General features: G+C 35.5%; 1 pseudogene; it reads left to right on the top strand.

Annotated features, from left to right (window-relative positions):
- The first annotated feature begins 2510 nt into the window (after window positions 1-2510).
- On the top strand, window positions 2511-3892 carry LOC123250195 (annotated as a pseudogene).
- Window positions 3893-8513: the final 4621 nt, after the last annotated feature.

The raw sequence follows: 8513 nt of genomic DNA, 5'->3' as shown, positions 1-8513 counted from the left end.
TGAAGGACAACAGAAGAGAAGCAAAAAAAATTTTTTTAAAGAAAATCCGATTTCATTACAAATTGAATTTGAAGACTGGATGAATAGAAATAACTTAAATGTTTTTAGGTTTCACAGAAGATGAAAAGTCAAGAAAACCTGAACACCATAATTTAAGAAGTAATACCAAAAAAAAAAAAAAACTGTCTACATCTTCTGAACATAGAAAATAAGGTACAGATAGAAAGAATTCACACATCAATGCCAAAAAAAGTAAAATAGACACATTATAGTTAAATGTAACGATTTCAAACACAAGTTTTGAAAGTGAACAGGTGACTTTGAAATACAAAAGGAATTCCTATATCATAAGACTATTATATACACATGAGAAACAATAAGAGAGTATGAAATTATGTGTTATGAATATCAAAGGAATTTAAGACAACCCAAGGTTGCATACACTACAAACTTAACTCAAGCTATTATCAAAATAATAAGATGTATATTTAATAAAAAGAGGTATTGGAACTATTTCTGGGATGAATACCAGAGTCAAAGAAATTATTTGCTTCTTGTATGTTGTATGAAAAGCAACAAATAGCAGGAAATGTCAGAAGATTATAGTATTAGGTCAATTGTGTAAAGGAAATTCCTTCCTCCCAGGATCGTGAACTTTTATAGTTTACACAATATTTCCTAAAGTAGATTGAAATGGAGCACAAAGATAGATCCAAGGTGACCATTGCCTAGCTATGTTTAATAGTCCTAGAAGTCTTGAAATAGATGATTTGGGGGACTAAATATATATATAAATATAAATATATATAAAATATATATAAAATATATAAATATTTTCCTAAACACCACCCATGATCATCCAACATAAGGAGAAATTAGATCTCGCTTTCTGAGCAGATCCCTAGGCAAGTGTCCCCCCCCAAAAAAAAACCCCAACATGATTAAAAATAGAAGGTAAAGAGATTTTGCAATAAATTTATCTTAGAGGTCTGACATCCAATACATTTCATAATTAATTCAATATCTAAGAGCAAGTGTCATACCCAATGGATAAATCATAAAAAGATAAGAACAAAAATTTTCAAATCTTTGAGAAAAAATAAGTTCTAAATACCAAATAATAAAAGAAATAAAAATTAAGACAATTCAAGTCCTTTCTACCCATTAGTTTTTCAAAGGTGACAAAAAAAGGAAAAAGGTAATTATTGTAGAGGCAATGGGGGGTGTAATTCTAGAGGCAATGGGAAGGTAGGCATACTAATGTGTAGTTGGTGGAGATTTGAAGTAATCTAGTAAGTTCAAAAACAATTTTAATTTATACTAAAAAGTTTACTTTTAGGCTTTACATTCTATTAATTCTAACATTACTGTAGCACCAGAAAGAGATCAAAGGAGAAAAGAACCCATGTATACACAACTGTTTTCAGTATAACCTTATATTATAGTAAAGAACAAAAAGCAGAACAAAAATTTTTAAATATGAATGCTTATAAATTTGGGAATAGATGAATTTTGGTATTTGAGCTTAATAGAATATTATTACCTAAGGAATAACACAAAAATGGATTCAGAGAAGCCTGAAAGGACTTATATATATTGTAAAGGAAAACAATGACCAAAGACTTAAAAATTATAGCCAAAGCAATCATAATTCCTGAAGACTGATGATGAATGATGCTTCCCATCTTTCCCACCTCCTGGCAGATTTGGTAGACTACTGGCATTGAATTAGACATTCAATTTCAGACTTAGGATGTGAATTTGCTTTTTGTAACTTTATTGTTACAGAGGAGGTTGGGTTCTTTTGGTGGGGAAGGAGTTAAAAAGGAGAATTTGGAAGTAATGATAGTGATATAGGAAAAGAAAAACATACCACTGAATCATTAAAAATATACAGAGGAATGTGGAATGTAGAAAGAGACATACATAGACAAGTAGGACTTTACTGGAACAGCCATGTTAATTTTTTTAAAATTAAAATAAAAACTACATAGTAGAAAAGTTATGATTGCATATAGGTATATGTGTATCATCACTTACAGTATGTAAGAGCATTCCAGACATTTTTGTGCCTACCTTTAACATATGAGGGCTTTCGTGGTGCTCCTGGGGGAGGAGAGTAGCTACGTGATTTGCCCCCTGGCTCAGGCGGGAACTAAGATGGTAGGGATGCTCCCTCACTGGCCTGGGGACAGACTGAAGGAGCCACCAGCACTTCTTACAAGAGCTTCTAGGGAGAAGGGGCTTTCAAGACTGGCGCCCTCACGTGACCACCGTCGTTGTCATGTGACTTCAGCTTCCTACTTGTATGGGCGAATCAGCGGGGCGGGTGGCAAAATCAAATAGGGATCCTCTTAGAGGCTCTTCACTTTGATGGATGTAACAGGCCCTAGGAAGGGAACTGTCCTTAGGAGGCAGCTTGGCCGAGCCATTTTCCACGAAGATGAGGCTGAGAAATTTAAAGGTTTTGCCTAAGGTCCCACAGAGATAGTGCACACACAGAAGAGAAGATGGCAGAGGAATCGAGTGATGAAAAGAAGGCCCTGGCTAGGGTCGAGTTAGAATGAGAGAAAGCTGCATTTTGAGGTGGAGGCTTCCCAGTCAGCCCACCTGGAACTACTGGCTGGCATAGCTGAGATCTTTGGCACGGGACTGATTTGAAACAAAATAATTCTCTTTTGATGCAGATGCCAAAGTGGATGTCTTTATTTGGTATGACTGTTCTCTTCAGCCCAGTGGGTGCACTAAGGTGGCTTATGTCTCCAAGGGCACCCCCATGTTCCTTTATCTTAACAACCACACAGCCCTGGAACAAATGAGGCAGCTAGCAGAGAATGAGGTGTTAGGGTTCAAAATAGGTGGCCTCCAGAGGAACACAGGAGACAATGCAATCAAAGCAGGAGAAAGCTTTATTGCCAGTGCCCGCTGGGGGAACTCAGCAAGAGAATCCCGAGTGGTGCATTCAGAAGAGGGAATATATATGTTTCTAGGATATAGGTGCCTTTGTCTTAGGGTTAGCTAATAGCTAGACAGAGGGAGTAGGGATGCTTCCAGGTGCCACAGGATATGATTCTTAATCTTCAAGGCTGTTCTGTCTAGGAATCCTCAAGGCTGTTCTGTCTAGGGGAGGAGTTGTGGCCCTGGGGCTGTCAGCCAGAGATAACTGCCCTGCTCGAGCCGGGCATGACGTTATCCAAAAACCCCCCTGCTTAATTGCCAAGTTTAGCTTTTTGGCTATAATATTCTTATAAGCTATAATATTCCTATAAGCTTTTTTGTCTATAACAGAGGAAGAGCTAGGTCCTCCAGTGATAGTAGTAGGCCCTACAGATGTAGGCAAGTCCACAGCCTTTTACTGAATTATGCTACGGGACTAGACCAGTGACCCATCTATGTGGAGCTGGATGCTGGCCAAGGCTCAGTATCCATTCCTGGAATTATGGGAGCCCTTTACATTGAGTAACCCACTGATGCAGAGGAGGGTTTCTCTATCCAGGCCCCATAGAAATAGCGCATCAGAGAATATTTCTATGGCTTCTGAGGCTTCTTTTACCTCCACACCCCCAATGTCAAGTTCTCAGATGTGAAAATCTACAAGGTGGGAGCTCCCACCATCCCAGACTCATGTCTCCCTTTGGGAATGTCACAGGAGGACAATCAGTTGAAACTGGTACCAGTCACCCCAGGGCAAGACATAGTGCACCACCTCTTGAGTGTCAGCACAGATAAGGGCACTGAGGAGAACATCTCTGAGTACAGCCTGGCTGGCTTCATTATGGTGACTAGTGTGGACCTGGCATACCAGGTCTTTATTGTGCTTTCTCCACCCCCTCATCAATTACCTAAGAACTTCCTCCTCATCATGGACATCTGCTTCATGGATCTCAAGTAGAGGTTTCTGCATGTGTCACAGGGACCTTCCACAGGTGTTCTCTTGTGGCCAGAAACTCCTGGGTAAAACTAGTTTAGTGGGAAACAGGTCACCTTTGAGAACTTATGATAATCTGACACTTTGAAATTGCATTTTCCTCTCAGTTCATGGCAGGGGACTTGGCGTCAGAGTAGATCTGGGATGCCAGCTGGAATTTTCAAAGACCTTGGGAAACACTTTCCCTATTTCACTGTTACTTGGTGGTCCAATTATGTTCTTCCTTTTGGCTTTTTATCCTTAACTTATATTTCACACACTATCCTTTTCTCTTTGTTCATGGTGGGAATACAAATTGAAGGACATCTTTCAGGAGAGTTCAGACTTTTAAAAATGATTTTTCTAGTTTCAATAAATATTTTTGCAGCTCTTTGTCAAAAAAAATATGATGACTATTCAGGATTTGTTGTTTATCATTGAACATTTAAGAACTATATTTTTATAGTTGAGCACTTGATTGAACTCATCTTTGAAGGTATGGCTGAAGAGGCCCAGACAGATGTGAAATACAAAGTTGTCTTACATCCCATTTTGGGTAAAAACCCCAAGATAAGGTAAAAATGGGTACATGATTTAGACATAAAAGGTCTAATTCCAGAAGGAAATTAGGAGGGCATGGAATACTTAGCCTGACAGATTTATGAAATGAGGGGAAAAAATATGATCAAATAAGGGAGAGTAAACATTACAGGATATAAATAGTTAAATTTAATCATATAAAATTAAACAGGTTTCAAACTAACAAAATAAGTGTAGTCAGGATTAGAAGGAAAGCAGAAAACGGAGAGGGGGAGACTATTACAAATTTCTCTGATAAGGGCCTCATTTCTCAAATATATAAAAAATTGAATCAGATTTATAGAAGTCAATCCCAATTGACCAATGGTCAAAAGATATGAACAGTTTTCAGAAAATGAAAAAAAAAAGATCTCTGTAGTCAAATGAAAATATTACTAAAATTACTATTGCTTAGAGAAATGCAAATTAAAATAATTCTAAGTTACCACTTTACACATATCATATTGGCTGGCACATCAGAAAAAGGAAAATGACAAAGGTTGAAAGGAACATAGGAAAATTTGGACATCAATGCACAGTTGGTGGAGTTGAGAACTGATCCAATCATTCTGGAAAGTAATTTATAGCTTTACCCAAAAGGCTATGAAATTGTGTGCCTACCAAAGGGTAGGCATTAACACTACTATGTCTGTATCCAGAAAGATTTAAAAACATCAACAAAGAAAAAATGAGCTATATGCACAAATTTTTATAGCATCTTATTTCATGCTGCCAAAGAATTGGATCTTGAGGATTTACCCATCATGTGGAGAATGATTGAATAATGTATGGTATTTGATTGTAATGGAATACTATATATTTTAAGAAATAACAAGTAGGATGCTTTCAGAGAAACCTGGAAACACATAAACTAATTCAGAGTGAAGTGAACAGAAACAGGAGAACATTGTATATAGTAGCAGCAATATTGTATGATGATCAACTATGAATGACTTTGCTATTCTCAGCAAAATAATGATCCAAGAAAATTCCAAAGGACTCATAAAAAATACTATCTGCCTCTAGAGAAAGAACTGATGAAATCTGAAAGCAGATTTCAGCATTTTCTTTCTTTTTTCTTTTTTTTGGGGGGGAGGGGGAGAGGGTAGTGGCCTGTGTTTTCTTTCACAATGTGACTAATATAAAAATGTTTTATATAACTACATATATAACTTACATCAAATTGCCTACTTTCTCAAAGAAGGGGCAGAAGAAGGGCAGAAGAGAACTCAGAACTCAAATTTTTCTATAATGTTAAAAATTTTACATGTAATTGGAAGAAACTATAATATTAATGTGGTTTTTTAAAAAATGAAGCTAAGAACTACATTTTACCACCTTTAGGTTGGGGTAGCACCCACAGCAAGAATATTTTTATCACAAACTACTAAATATATTTGGAAAAGATAGGTTCCATGGGCAGCAAGTCACAAGAATCATTTGCCTCTTCAAAATTATACTTTCTTCAACCTTCAGAATGGTTCCAACACAGTCCATCTGGTTTCTGCATTGTCTGGATGACATTTTCTGTATAATCAAGCACCAGTTGTTTCTACTGCTGCCAAACTATTTTCACCTGTTAGAAATATGGCATGTGGGCATCCTTTAGCACATCTTAATAGAGTAACCCCTTTGCTTCCAACAGTCTTATGTTTATCAGCAAGAACTTTAACATATTACAGCTTAAGAAAAGGGAAAAAAATCTGTTAAAATTTTCTTCTTTAGGTTTCTTCCATTATATACTGAACTTTGGCTTAGGAAAAAGTCTGGTCCCAGGAAGAGCTTGTAAAAAATCAAGCCTATTAAGGGGAAAAAAGACACTTTGTGGGGGGAAGTGCTTTGCAATAAAGCACAAAGTAATTACTTGATGATATAAAATTCTTTCTGGAAGAGGCAAAACTAGCATGCCAAAAATTCCATTTCAGAAATAGCATAATTGTATAAACCTGAATGTATAAACCTGATATAAAAATATTGTGTAGAATTAACTTTTAACCCATGTTCAAATTTATTGAATCTATCCTATGAGGCAGATGTTTTGTAAAAAAGATGAATAAAACCAAAAATGTATTGATTATTTTGTATAAATGCTTTAAGATAGCAACATAAAGTACCAAAATAAATCAAATTTATCAACAAAAACAGCAGAAGTGGAAGTAGCAATAGGAACAGAAAAATTAAGAATAATGAAAGGAGAGCAAAAATCTCAGTGGAATAAATCTGTGGTATATGTACTCTGCCAGAAATGGTGCTCTAGGATTATTAACTTTATTGTATTTGATCAAGAGTCACACTTATTTATTCATTGGTGCCTTACAGTCACTGAGGATGATGTGACGATAGACATTCATGGCTGGCATATATTCACACTGAAGGAAAAATAAAAAGCTAAAATAAGTTGACCATACAGCCACAACTTCAACTCAGAACAATGTTTATGTCCTGTAAAAATTTGAAAAAAAAAGATTTTATGATGCTTAAATTTCTTTTCAAAACTTTCAACAGGGAATTACTTTTAATGTGAAATTCTGGTTCATTGTGAGACCCAGGAATTATCATATTGATGAAAAGGACTTTTAGTTCATAACACAACAAATTAACATATCACAAATTCTTTTGTGTTTTGATGCTAAATTGGGTTGTTTGAGGGATATATAACTGGTTGAAAGAAATCAAAGCTGTTAATAATCATATAAAATGTTTAAATCATCTTGACTAGAGAAATTAAAATATAAACAACTCTGAGGTACTACCTTATGCCTATAAGTTTGGCCAATATAACAGTAAAGGAAAATGATAATTTTTTGGAGGGAATGTGGCAATTTGGGGACAATAATGCATTGCTGGTAGTGTTGTGAACTGATCCAACCATTCTGGAGGCCAACTTGGACTTATGCCCAAAGGGCTTTAATAATGCATATCTATTGACCCAGTAATAGCACTACTAGGTCAGTATGCCAAATAGATAAAAAATTGGGAAAGAACCTGTTTGTAAAAAATTATTTATAACTGCTCTTTTTGTGGTGGCAAAGAATTGGAAACTAAAGGGATTTTCTTCAATTGGGGAATGGCTGAACAAAATGATGGTAATGGAATACTATTGTGCTCTAAGGAATGATGAATAAGATGATTTCAGAAAGAGCTGGAAAGACCTACATGGACTGGTACAAAGTGAAATAAGCAGAATCAGGAAAACATTGTACATAGCAACAGCAATGTTTTAGAATGATCAAATGCAATATACTTTGCTACTAAATGCAATACAATGATCCAGGACATTTCTGAAGGACTTATGACAAACAATGCTCTATGCTTCCAGAGAAAGAACTATTGGAGTAGAAATGTAGATGAAAATATATGATTTCACTTGTTTATTGAGGTATATGTTTTCTGATTTTGTTTGCATAAGATTATTCACTTACAAAAATGAATAATATGGAAATATGTTTTGAGTGATAATACATATATAACCCAGATTGAAATGCTTGTCAATTCCAGGAGTGGGTGAAGGAAGAGGAAAAGGAGACAATTTGGGTCATGTCACTTTGGAAACCTTATGTGGGAATTTATTATAAAAATAAAAAATAATAAATTAAAATATATACATATATTAGAGGTTGATAGAAAGTTTCTCTGTACTTTTTTCATGGAGATTAGCAATTTTTCCTCTTATAGAAGATTCCCCCCAAACTGATGGTGCCTTTTTCTTTTAGAAATTTTTATTTAATTAATTAATTTCGAATATTTTTCCATGGTTACAAGATTCATGTTCTTTCCCTGCCCTCCTCCAACCCCCTCCCATAGCCAACATGCAATTTCACTGGGTTTTACATGTGTCATTGATCATGACCTATTTCCATATTATTGATATTTGCACTAGGGTGACCCTTTAGAGTCTACATCAACAATCATATCCCCATTGACCCATGTGATAAAGCAGTTGTTATTCTTCTGTGTTTCTATTCCCACTATTCTTATTCTGAATGTAAATAGCATTCTTTTCTATCAATCTCTCAGAGTTGTTCTG

Source organism: Gracilinanus agilis, chromosome 5, assembly GCF_016433145.1.
Source record: "Gracilinanus agilis isolate LMUSP501 chromosome 5, AgileGrace, whole genome shotgun sequence".
Lineage (NCBI taxonomy): Eukaryota > Metazoa > Chordata > Mammalia > Didelphimorphia > Didelphidae > Gracilinanus > Gracilinanus agilis.
This window is presented reverse-complemented; position numbering and strand designations above follow the sequence as displayed.